The sequence below is a fragment of the Bidens hawaiensis genome, unplaced genomic scaffold (genome assembly GCF_021521415.1).
Source record: "Bidens hawaiensis isolate Kalapana, Puna unplaced genomic scaffold, B.hawaiensis_p1.1 tig00024458_1, whole genome shotgun sequence".
NCBI classification, from domain to species: Eukaryota; Viridiplantae; Streptophyta; class Magnoliopsida; order Asterales; family Asteraceae; genus Bidens; species Bidens hawaiensis.
Genome location: NW_027493862.1, coordinates 61,910 through 75,415, shown reverse-complemented (window position 1 = coordinate 75,415; position 13,506 = coordinate 61,910). Strand labels below are relative to the sequence as shown.

Here is a 13,506-nt window from a genome sequence, read left to right as displayed (position 1 = left end):
TTAATTGCAATTAAGAAGCAATACTAATCCATTATAATTTGTCACGCTGCTTAAAATGACAACAGTTGGAAAGTTTCTTGGAAAGTTGAGTAATGAAAATATTATTAATGGTGGGTGGTGTAGGCAAAATGTGTAGTATATTTTCTACACGACAGAAACTGAATATGACATTTCACAGTTGATATATTACTAATATATATAATAGTATAACTATACATATAAGATATAAAACTTTATCATAATTTAAACAGTGTATAAATAAAACTCGTATATAAATAATTTTTCCATGTTATGTACGTGCTTGCTTTACAATTCATAAAACTTTCAGCCAGAGAAACATTTGTTGATAATACATGAGTGAAGGTAAGACCTGTCAATGATATTCTTTACAAAACGGCGTTTGGTAAGGATATCACATGTGAATCAACATCTGAGACTTCGCATATTGAATGACACTCAATTACAATCTTGAAGGTCATGATTGAATCTTACGATTAAAATGGCATGTCTAAACGTATAATTGGGCACGAATATAACTTCTCCTAACACGCGTGTCGCATTTACATATTTTGTACATGTTGCAGTGTTGCACCCAAAAGTTATTATTTTACGAGTGCTGACCTATGCATACACACATATATGTATGCATAGAAAGTTTTATTATAATACAATTATTAAATACCACAAAAGGCATTTTCTTAGCCGTTTCTGGTTGCAAGTGTCGTTAATCTAATTAATCACATGCCAATATATTATCTTATGATTGTTGTTTTATGCATAATTAGGAACCTACCACGATTAATAATGTTTTTGTTTTTTTACGTTCATTTACCACTTGCCGTTTTGTTATTCTTGTGATCATTTTCTAACGGATTTTTTATTAGAAAAGATGACTGTATACGAAGACTTATATTACAAGAAATATTTAAATTATATTTATTCGATTGTTATAGCCAATTAACGGTCAAAAAAGTGTTTAGTGGAAAGATAGATATTTACATGACGCCTGGCGGGCGGGCTTTATATTGTAATAAAATTCTTCAAACCAAATAATTTATATATAGGCTGTAGATATTTATGATTTATATCATTATATTGGATAAGGTTTATATAACAAGTAGAGAATATTTCAAAGACAACAATACTAATATAAGATTTACATTTTTTTAAAAAGTAATAGTGTTACCACCTATGAGTCTATGACAACAAATTTTGACATCTTGAAGATGGTCCGTAAAATGTTATAAAGGCATTATTGTATCCAACGCAGGATTAAATATTTGAAAGTATTGATGCACATGCTTATAACATATTTCTGGAGTAATGAAGTAACTTGCTTGATGATGAACTCAAAGTGAACTACTAAATGATATGGTAGTGGTCTTTCAAGTATATATTCATGTCTTTAAAGCAAAATGACTTATTGTTGTTATTATTATTATTATTATAAAGTAATACAAACTAACTTATGGTAAGTACCATTAGGGGTTGAAACTTGTCTAATGATGGTATATTTGTTTTTAAGTCTCAAAATCTTAATAGAGACAGAGAGAGAGAATTGGAGATGATTATATACTTATCGGGATTTAATGGGTTTTGTCATGTGCTAATGTGCACCCTATACAAGTCACTTCAGATTTTAAAAGAGTTAATTGCAGTTATAGTTCATGTAGTGAAACCCAAATCGTAACTTTTAACTATGTGGTGTGATATATTAAAATTTTAAAGTAGTCTTACTAAAATAGTCAAAATTATATAATTCTGATTTTATGATTTACATGTTGACTAAATTAATCAAATTAAAAGTTCGAAAGATACCTAACCTTGGATTTGAGGATAGTAGCCACCAAGGTGAGAGGTTGAAGATCGAAAGTTGATTGAGAGGAGAGAATCAATTTGAGAAGTCTGACGTGCCAAATTCCCGAGTTTATATGACTATATCGTGAATTTATGTTGTCAATTTGATCGCGATCCATGAATTGCTTATGGCCGAATGCCAAACAGTTTTATCGATAGATGATGGTGAAGTGATGCACTAAATTGTCCTGATAATGAATACAAACAATGTCCTACATTTTATTTTCCGTCCCTATTAAAATTTTATATTACATTTATTTTTTAAGTTAGGTTAAACGGTTTAGATTTTAGAAGAACTAACTCATATCATGTATTAAGTCTCAACTTTCGGTTCAAGTACCACATTAGCATACAATCATGCATTGTTCAAACAATCCTTATGCACTTTATTCACCTAATTAGCAATTAATCACTTATTACAACATATCTTTGGTTTCCACCCTATAACTTGAATCGAACACTTAGCATACATGTTTGAGTCTAAGCACTTGCACAAGAATACATAGTTCTCTTAAATCGACGTTCTGGCACCAATTTGTAACCTTCATATTATATTTAACAACTTTTCATTTTGAAATACGTGTGCAAAAGCAAATTCAATATAACTATATAAGTATATCCAGGATATTTGCAAATTCCACTAAGAACATTCACATCCATCCCATCCCCAACCCTATAATTTAACACTAAACTCGTATTTTTCTAGATTTGTTTCTCACATTTGAAAAGGCTAACACATCTCATTCTCCATAACTATCTCTACTCCATTAAATAATAATTCTTTATTCTTGTTTTTTATTTTATTTTTCTCTTTTAATTTTCCACTCACACCCTCCACCAAATAGTATTAAAAAAAAAAGATGAGTGGTGGATTTGGGGGGATTGGTGTCTTTTCCCCCATAAAATATAGAGGATGGGGATGTGTACGAGGACATGTAGAGATGTTTTTATTGTGATATTTTTGGTTATAATCTCTTAAATTTAAGCATGTGGTTGGAGATGAGAGTGAGATATCAATGCACATGTTATTCATATCCTGTCATTATATTTTAGTTGAGTCGGTGGTCTAATTGAAAGTAATCTTTTTGTAATCTAGGATTAGGATATACGTAAGATTTGGCTCATCTACGTACCTTTGGGTGGGACATTAGTGGGTATGTTTGTTAAAAAGCTTGATTTTGAATCTAATTATTATTTTTATCAATTAAATTATTGTTAATATTATTATTTTCTCAAATGCATAAGGTTGTGCTATATATAAAAATATGCATCCATCCCCCTTCTATCCTCATTGTCCTTTTGCTTTGGTGATTTGAGTTCCATTAGAACCTAAAAGCAACATATACACTTTAATGGCTAATCAATGTGATGTTGGGATCAATTAAGAGATGTGATTTAGTGATTTATTTTCCAAAGTTGGACAATCATTTTTCCAACACCAAGCAAGGAAGCAAATTATAAGTAAAAGACATTTATGTTGCATCAAATTATAGGTTAATGACTTTATGTCTATAAAGTGCATACAAATAGGTTGAAAAGTCAAATGTATGTTAATGGATTGGGCAAGATCAGGTATCTAGAGTTAACCAGAAAGGTTCACCAACATCTACCTACAAATAATTTGAAAATGATTATATTCATGATATTTGTTTTTTTATATGATTTTTTAACTTTTGAACTATGAGATCCAAATTGAAAACAACAGGTCCGCGGTTTAATTGGTAGCTGAAATCTGCATTTATCTTTGGAGATTAATAATTATTAAAAACAAAGCTTTTTTGTTGAGAAAAAACAAGAATCTCAAAATTTTATATGATTTAGTAATCAATATTCGTTCATGTAGTTGTCTATGATATTTATAGTCGTTTATATCTACTTTCTGATATTTAAAACGGAGCGATAACAACTTCATACGATTCTCTTTTAAGTGCTTATTTTTATCAGCGTTTCGAAGTTCTTTCTTTAAATTATCGGCACTAGATTTTGATATTTGAAATAGAGTTGCAACGTCTTCATATATATGATTCTCTTGAAGTAAACTTTACGGTACCCACTGCCACAACGTGCGACTGCCACCGCCTCGTTAATTTTATCTTTGAACCGATGCTTATTGATTAATAAACTGAACATATATATAAATTTATTTTAGATTCTTAGAATTTAACAATACCTGCAGGCTTCTAGTTAAGTTTCAACAAGCCATATATTCAAAGTCACTATATGATAATAAGCTTAGTGCACCCTTCAACAGTTTCTGCAAAATCTACTACATGTATGCACGCCGGCCATCTCTCACGTTCGCCATATGCACAAAGTATTGGCACATGCAATACGCTTATTATCGAATATGGACTCTGAAGCAGTTTCCGATGATGAACACAATTCTGGTTCTGAATCAAGATTTATTTCATTTCAATTCGTTGTTATCATCAAATATTTCTATATATAAATATGTAGATCATTATACTATCGATAACTTGAACCTCATTATTCTACTTATTTAGATTCTATATATTTGTTGAATTATATGAAGGGTTTGTTACTTGTTAGAATCCCATCATCCCACAGGGATTCTTAGTCAAAATAACTGGTTATGAAAATCGAATATGAAGGAATGTAAATTAAAAAGAGAGCCAAGAATTTATACACTTGGACTTTGGGCTTCTTGTGTGTGTTGTCTTCTTTTTGTATATTACAAACGAGGTTAAGCTTAATATTATAAATTAAATTTAAGCTTAATTTATATAAATTGAATAAATGTAATCTTTGCTTATGTTTCTACTTATATAAATTTAATTTAATTTTTGAGTTTTGCGTTATATTCATGCATGACCCATCACTTCACTAATGGGCTTGAGCAAGTCTTCATCGTGGGCTTAGAAAAATGTAAGGCCCAACATTAATTACTTTTTAAGTATAATTTTAATTTTTCTACATGGGTCTTGATTAGTTTAGCTTAATAACATGTCATATCGCCTATGAGCTTTAACTCAATTGGCATTGGAAGGAAAGTTGGCATTGGAAGGAAAGTAAAGATTTAGATTGAAGACTACAAGTCTCAAGTTCAAACACGATCCCAATCGGGTTTGCGATAATATTGTGGGTGTAGTGGATATATGGTAAAGCGAGACGAACATAAATAAGTACTCATATTAATAAGGGTCATATTTTGTGGTAGGTGTGAGCATAAAACCGAATTAACCGAACCGAAACCGAATAACCGAAAAAACCGAACCGAAAAAAATCGAACCGAAGCAATAACCGACGGTTAATTTTATAATTTTACGAAAAACCGATTTTTGGGTTTAGGTTAGGTTATCCATTTTAAAAAAAACCGAAAAAAACCGAACCGAACCGATTAATCGAACCTATGTTTTCTACGTGTTTTTTTTAAGATGTTATGACCAGAAACGAAACACCAAAAGAATCTACCATTGATGGTGGTGAAGATTATAAACATGATCAAGATTGGGTCTAAACTTTGAAGATGAATAAGACAATGAATGAAGATTTGGGAAACCTTTATTTTTTTGTTAAAAACGTTGTTGAATTTTAAATTATACTACTCAAACAACTTTGTATTTGTTTGGTTCCACATTACACGTGCCTATTTTTGTATTTTGAATTCAATAGGTATGAGGTACTCTATTTTTTGTAATGTCTACTCACAATAAAAAAAAACCTGAAAATAACCTAAACCGAAACCGAAAATAACCGAAAATCAAATAACCGAATAATCGAATAACCGAAAACCGATTGGTTGATATTCTAAAATAACCGATAGCTTAGGTTTAGGTTTGGGTTTCACCCAATAACCGAACCGAACCATGCTCACCCCTATTTTGTGGGGATATGCGGAAGTTAATGAGTGGTTGACAATAAGAACTGTCTAGCAAAACCTAAGAGACCGACGCCGAAAGGAAGTCAAAATACACAAGATTGTTTACACACACGACAAAAGTAACTAACTAAGTACATAGACCCGTAGATAGAACATATAGCATTCTTGTTCATATAATTGGATTGTAGTTTAAATATCTAGACATTGGTGTTGGGATTACGTATCTCCCTAATAATTAAAGTGATAATGATATAGTAACTGGACCACGACTTCTGGATGAAATGATAATTTAATTAACAATGTGGTTAACAAAACTACGAGTTTCAAGTTAATTTTATGAGCCCTATGAATGGACAATTTATATTAGCCATGTGGATGTGACCAATGTTGTGAACCTAGTTGTGAGACACGTGATATGAACCCTTTGGAGGGACAATTGATGTGAGGCTAGCTATATGGAGAACAAATCATATTAAAGTGATTCATATGAATTTATGTTTTGTATAAAAAGAATTATAAGCTACATAACGGGTGTACTTACATAGTAGAAAGCTGAAAGCAAACAAATACAAAGAGACAATATTTTACACCGATATCAGTATGTTATTGAAGGGTTTATCATTTATAGCATTCCACACATACAAAACAGTGTTAAGAACAATCATTTGGATTGCCTTTCTATGCGAAATTGATTAATTTTTCATACTTATAATAACCAAGATCACTTCCAAATTGGAGCAGACAAAACTGAGACCCTGCACCATGAACTTACCTAAGCCCATATTCTTCTCACCTAGTTGCATGACAAATATATGGTTCACCGATTCATTTGCTAATCCACGACATAAACATAAAGTTGAACGGATGTTATCTTCATCTCCTTGCCTTTGCAATATACATAAAAGGTTGGGTGTCTGGTTTAGACAACTCATAAAGCAAAACTATTGATTTTTAAGCAAAACCCAACTATTTAAGACGACTTAAAACTATGGGTATGTTGGACGAATTTCATCGTGATATCAAGCAAATTCTTTTCAGCTACTCCGACCATTTCCGAACACCTCATGATATTTTTGGGGCATCAAAAGAGCTAATCAATTCTACCCTTACAGTACTGGGATTTGATTTTTGAAGATAAAAACCTTTGCTATATTAGATTATACTATAAGCTAGATTAATATTATTAATTTTATTAGTTATTGTTATTGTATTTATATAGTTTAGTCTTATATTTATGTAACATTATATTACTTATGATTATACCAATCAGAATCATGTTGATTGGATAATCTTATCTACACCTAAGGGGTATACATATGCCTCCCTGATGTGTATGACGGTTATCAAAGAATATTATATCAAAAATTCTCAATTATCATTCTCTCTACATATTGTTATCAACAATTCGATTATCTGCAATAAGCTGGTATCAGAGCCAGATTGCATAAACGACACACTGATCACGAAACAAGGCACAATCACAACAAATCAATATGGCGATGCAAGGCAGTGGAATACAACCTCAAATACCGAAATTACTGGGAAATAATTATTATCACTGGCATATCCAAATGCAAGTATTACTCGAATCACAAGAACTCTGGAATATCGTTGAAACAGGCTACAGGGAATTACCAACGGATGCAACGGATGCCATAATAACCGAATATAGGGAAAACCTAAAAAAAGATAAAAGGGCTTTACACATCTTGTTCCAAGCGTCCAGTGAAACAATATTTGAAAGAATTGCAACTGCAAATTCATCCAAAGAAGCGTGGGATATACTACACAAAGCCTATCGCGGTGAACAACGAGTACAATGGGTAAAACTTCAAACGCTAAGATGTGAATTCGATAATTTTCGTATGAATGAAACAGAATCCGTTGAAGAATATTTTAACCGAATAACTTCAATAGTAAATCAATTAAGAATGAATGAAGACAAGATTGACGAACAAAGGATTATTGAAAAGATTTTAAGAACCCTGACTCGAAAATATGAGTCTGTTGTTGTTGCAATTGAAGAATCAAAGGATGTAACAACATTAACCACCGAAGAATTAATGGGAATTCTACAATCCCATGAATTAAGGATAAAACAATATGACACCCAACAAATCGATCAGGCCTTTCAAGTGCAAAACCAAAATTCAAATTTCTACAACAAAACAACAAGAAACCAAAGAAATTTTGTGCCCAATAGAGGTAGAGGAAGAGGCCGAGGGGGTAGGTTCTCACCCCAAAACAGAAATCAGATAAGATGTTATAGTTGTCAAAAGTTAGGCCACGTAAGTAGAAATTGCCCAAATAGAAACACGGAAGAAACAAGGGAAAATATATTAATGCATGAGAATGAAGACAACGAAGATAGTGAAGACACCATGTTTATGATATTCAACATGGAAGAGAACACAACTGAAATTTGTTGGTATTTAGACGGTGGATGTAGTAATCATATGACTGGAAATAAGAATGCATTTATATCATTACATGATTCAGAAAGACGAGAAGTAAGGACAGGAGATGACAAGAAACTTGCAGTGTTGGGATGTGGAGAAGTAAGTATTAATCTACAAGGAAAGAAAAAGATAATACCAAATGTATTTTACGTTCAAGGATTAAAACATAATCTTTTAAGTGTTGGACAATTAATACAGAAAGGGTACGAGGTATATTTTATGAAAGATCATTGCAAAATCAATGATCAACGGGGGATGCAACATAGCTGATGTCAAGATGACCGAAAACAAGATGTTTCCACTAAGCTTAGAACGGGATATTAACCTTGCACTAAATGTCGTCACAAAGGATGATTCAACCTTATGGCACCAACGATATGGACACTTGAATTATGACACTCTAGTAGAAATGAGTAAAAAGGGAACAGTTACGGGCCTTCCAACAGTTCATAAAAATGATCAAATATGTGAAGGTTGTGTTATGGGTAAACATGCAAGAAAGGCAATTCCAAAGAAAGCAACATGGCGGGCACCCAATCCTCTTGGTTTAATACACTTTGATATATGTGATCCAATGAGAACTCAAACTATAAGTGGGTGTAAATACTTCATAACCTTTATTGATGATCACTCCTGAAAATGTTGGATCTACTTTCTAAAAGAAAAATCACAAGCATTATACTACTTCAAGATATTCAAAAGTCGGGTTGAGAATCAAAGTGAAAGGAAAATAAAATGTCTCAGAACAGATAGGTGAGGAGAATATTGTGGCCATGATTTTCAAACTTTTCTAAGTAATCATGGAATACATCACCAATTAACTACAAGTTACACACCGCAACAAAATGGTATCGCAGAACGAAAGAATAAAACAATAATGGAAATGAGTAGAAGCATGTTAAAATCAAAGAACCTATCCAACTATTACTGGGGAGAGGCTATGGCATGCGCAATATATATATTAAACAAAACTACATCCAAAAGCATGTCAGATATCACTCCTCAAGAAGCATGTTTAGGGAAACCAAATATAAAGCATCTTAGAGTGTTTGGAAGTTTAGCTTATGTTCATATCCCACAACAAAAGAGAGGAAAGTTAGATGACAAAACAGAAAAAATGATACTTGTTGGGTATAGTGAAAATAGTAAAGGATATAGATTATACAATCCAGCAACAAAGAAGATTATTGTAAGTCGAGATGTCATTTTTTACGAAAACAGAACTTGGGAGGACAATAGCAATAAAAGGGTGTATGAAGTACCTTTTTGGTTATCAGAAAATGAGAAAGAAAATATAAAAACTGGACCTTCACAACTTGTGTCCGCTGAACAAGATCAAGAGATAGAAAGAGACAATAGCGGTGAGATAAATATAACTAATGGTTTGGAAAATAATGAGTCGCCAACACCAGACAATATTGCTGGAATTGAAAACACCTTAGATGCCACAGCCAACATAAGTGATCCTCCAATCAAAATAAGAACACTAGATGACATATACCTAAAGACGAAGGCACTCACCCCAGACAATTAGCCAGGTTACATAGACAATCAGGTGAGACATCACGAAATACAAGGAGCAGATCACACTTTGCTTTATATATTGAAAGTGATCCACAAAACTTTGAGGAAGCACACAAGAGTGAAAAATGGAGACTGGCAATGGATAGCGAAATAGAATCCATCAACAAAATAACACTTGGGATTTAGTAGATTTGCCACAAGGACATAAATCTATAGGAGTTAAATGGATTTATAAAACGAAGTACAATGAAAAGGGAGAAGTTGATAAATACAAAGCCAGATTAGTAGTAAAGGGGTACAAACAAAAATATGGAATTGATTATCAAGAAGTATTTGCTCCTGTTATTCGTTTTGAAACTGTAAGATTAATCATTGCATTAGCGGCCCAACATGGATGGCATATGCACTAAATGGATGTAAAATCAGCATTTCTGAATGAAAATCTAAATGAAAAAGTATACATTGATCAACCTGATGGTTATATTAAACAAGGTCACGAACATAAGGTATGCCTATTGAAGAAAGCCCTCTATGGATTAAAACAAGCACCAAGAGCTTGGTATAGTAGAATTGATGAATACTTTCAAAAACACAGCTTCAACAAGTGCACGTTTGAACACACGTTATTATTGAAATTCAACAACAATACCAGACTATTAGTATGTCTCTATGTAGATGATTTAATCATAGCAAGTAATTTTTTACAAGAAATTTGTACTTTCAAAAATGACATGAAGGCCGAATTCGAAATGACTGACATGGGTGTCTTACACTACTTCTTGGGAATGGAAGTTTCTCACAATGAGAAGCAATTGGCATTTCACAACAAAAGTATGCTCAAAATTTATTAGAAAAATTCAACATAGCCGATTGTAAATCTACTGTTACACCAATGGAGTATGGCTTAAAACTCTTCAAGGATGATCCAGAGGTACTAATCGATCCTAGTCTCTATAGAAGCCTAGTGGGGAGTCTCATGTATCTAACCAACACAAGACCTGATATAATGTATGCAGTAAGTAAATTAAGTCGGTTTATGGAAGAACCTACAAAAACGCATTGGGAAGCTGGGAAAAGAATATTACGGTACATAAAAGGCACTTTGAATCATGGAATTTCTTACACACGAGGAAATGGACAACTAATTAGATTTAGTGATAGTGATTATGCGGGAAATCTTGATGATAGCGAAAGCACATCTGGATATGCATTTCACTTAGGCTCGGGAATAATATCATGGCAATCCAAGAAACAAAAGGTAGTAGCACTCTCGTCAACGGAAGCATAATATATAGCACTTTCTCTAGAAGGATGTCAAGCCTTATGGATCAAAGGAATATTAAGAGAGCTCGAACTCGATGATGAACAACCTACAAAAATGTTCTGTGATAATAAGTCCACAATCTGCCTTGCCAAAGAACCAATGTATCATGGGAAAAGCAAACACATAAGAGTAAAATATCATTTCATTAGAGATCTAGTGAAGAGTCAAGATATTGAAGTTCAATTCTGTACAACCAAAGATCAAATGGCGGATATACTAACCAAAGCGCTTCAGCCAAAGGACTTTCTACGCTTTAAAAGACTTATGAAGGTGACGTCAATCTAGCTTACGGGAGGATATTAGATTATACTATAAGCTAGATTAATATTATTAATTTTATTAGTTATTGTTATTGTATTTATATAGTTTAGTCTTATATTTATGTAACATTATATTACTTATGATTATACCAATCAGAATCATGTTGATTGGATAATATTATCTACACCTAAGGGGTATATATATGCCTCCCTAATGTATACGACGGTTATCAAAGAATATTATATCAAAAATTCTCAATTATCATTCTCTCTACATATTGTTATCAACAATTCGATTATCTGCAATATGCTATCCATTGATTGGCCCATGAATTAGCCACCTAAGTAAATTCATTTTGATTATTCTTTTTAATTATAAAGCACCTAGCTAAATCATGAATTTTCCTTCTTACGACTCATGAATCATATGTATTCATTTTCTAAAATAAATGCTAAGGAAATATCAATCCTCTAGCCCGGCCATTACCGGTTGATCCTCATACATGTTTCCATCTTATTCCACCAACTAAATGGATTCTTAGATCTTATTCATGAGATCAAGAAAAAGAACAGCCTTTCTATTCAATACTTTTTATGTTTGCTAACTTATTAAGGAGTGGTTTGGCTATCTTACTAAGACGTCTGACCAATTAAGAGGTAGGATATGAATTATTCAGCATGCTTCTGAAATATACACATTAAGAGGCTCCATGAACCATTAAAAGGTGTCTTTTTAGTGAATCAAACACACCATACCTTTGACCGATTCATTAAGAGGCTTCCAAACATCCCCTAAACATTTTCTATTTCTTTGTTAAAAATGAGAGAATTTATAATTTTTTTGCTTCACTTCAACACTTAATATTGGATGCAACGAAATGAAAACTTTTGGTACATCAAGTCACGATCTGACAACTATAAATCTAAACAAACATATTATATATGTAGATAGAAATGAATCTTTATCTTGTAATCAAAGAAAGATAGTGAAAACTTCTCTAATCTTGTGACTTATGACTTATAGTTCTCTTTGAAGGAATGAAATGACATCTTATTCCTATAGAGCAAGACGATTGAATTGAAAATATAGCCAAATTCTTGAAGATTCCAAAGAAATGATAATAAATAAACATGGGTCAACTTGTTCCAATTTTATCTCTATTGTTGCGAGGCATATGCATTAGGGCGTGCACTGTTATGATGATGGGAGAATGGAACGGGCCAACTATTTGATGATCATTTTGCTATATTTGTATTTGAACGCTTGGGTTTACTGGCTAGTCCGCACTTCATCGGACACACCCTCAACAAGACAAGGACATGAACATGTTTAATTAGTTGTGTTTGCATAAGTACCTAGTACACCAAACAAAGAAGCCTAATAGATATATGAAAACCAAATCAATTCATGTAACTAATCATTCTATCAGTTTTAGCTAAATCAAGTTAATTGTTTAGAAATTTGATTTATAATTATATTGTGTCTTGTCATTATTTCTTAAAGATGATTAGATGATAATAAATTATGATCAAAACAACCAAGATTTGGGATCATCACACTAATAGTTAAGCTTCATAGGAAAAAAAAATGAATTAGAGATCAAATATCTCTGAACTAAAGTTCTTAACTTCTGATTTGTTCATTCTGCCATCCAAAATATTTGACAGCACAGGTAATCATTACATATTAAAAGTGACACCAATGCACCATACAACAGGATATACAGGTTATATTTCATGAATACACATCCAAAACATTCTTAACCACATCATGAAACATCCCTTATAAGCTATAACATAGTCTTACAAAGATCTAGCTAGACTAGATTCTTAACTAAGAAAATATGTATATGTATATAGTAGAAACTAGAAAGACAAGTTCATGGATAAATCTCATGATGATGATCATCAACTTTAAAGGAAGATCCTTGATCAGCAAACGCTAGCTGTGGTAACATTTCATGGTGTTGGTATTCACCAAAGAAATGATCAAAAGAGTGAAAATGAAAATCTTGATCACCATGATTATAGTTTCTACTAGCATCATGATCACGATATTCATCAAGGTTTTGAAAACGTATCATTGTTTGGTGAAGCAAAATGTAACATCCTAAAATTTGTAATGTTGAATAAAGAAAGTTATGTTAGTGATTTCGCGTTTTTAATTATTAATATCGGGTAGGAGCGGATCAGGGACTTGGATTAATTGAGATGGGTTAAATGAGAATGGGATTTAAGGGA

General features: G+C 32.4%; 1 pseudogene; it reads left to right on the top strand.

Annotated features, from left to right (window-relative positions):
• Window positions 1-10,573: 10,573 nt before the first annotated feature.
• On the top strand, window positions 10,574-10,969 carry LOC143569341 (secreted RxLR effector protein 161 pseudogene; annotated as a pseudogene).
• Window positions 10,970-13,506: the final 2,537 nt, after the last annotated feature.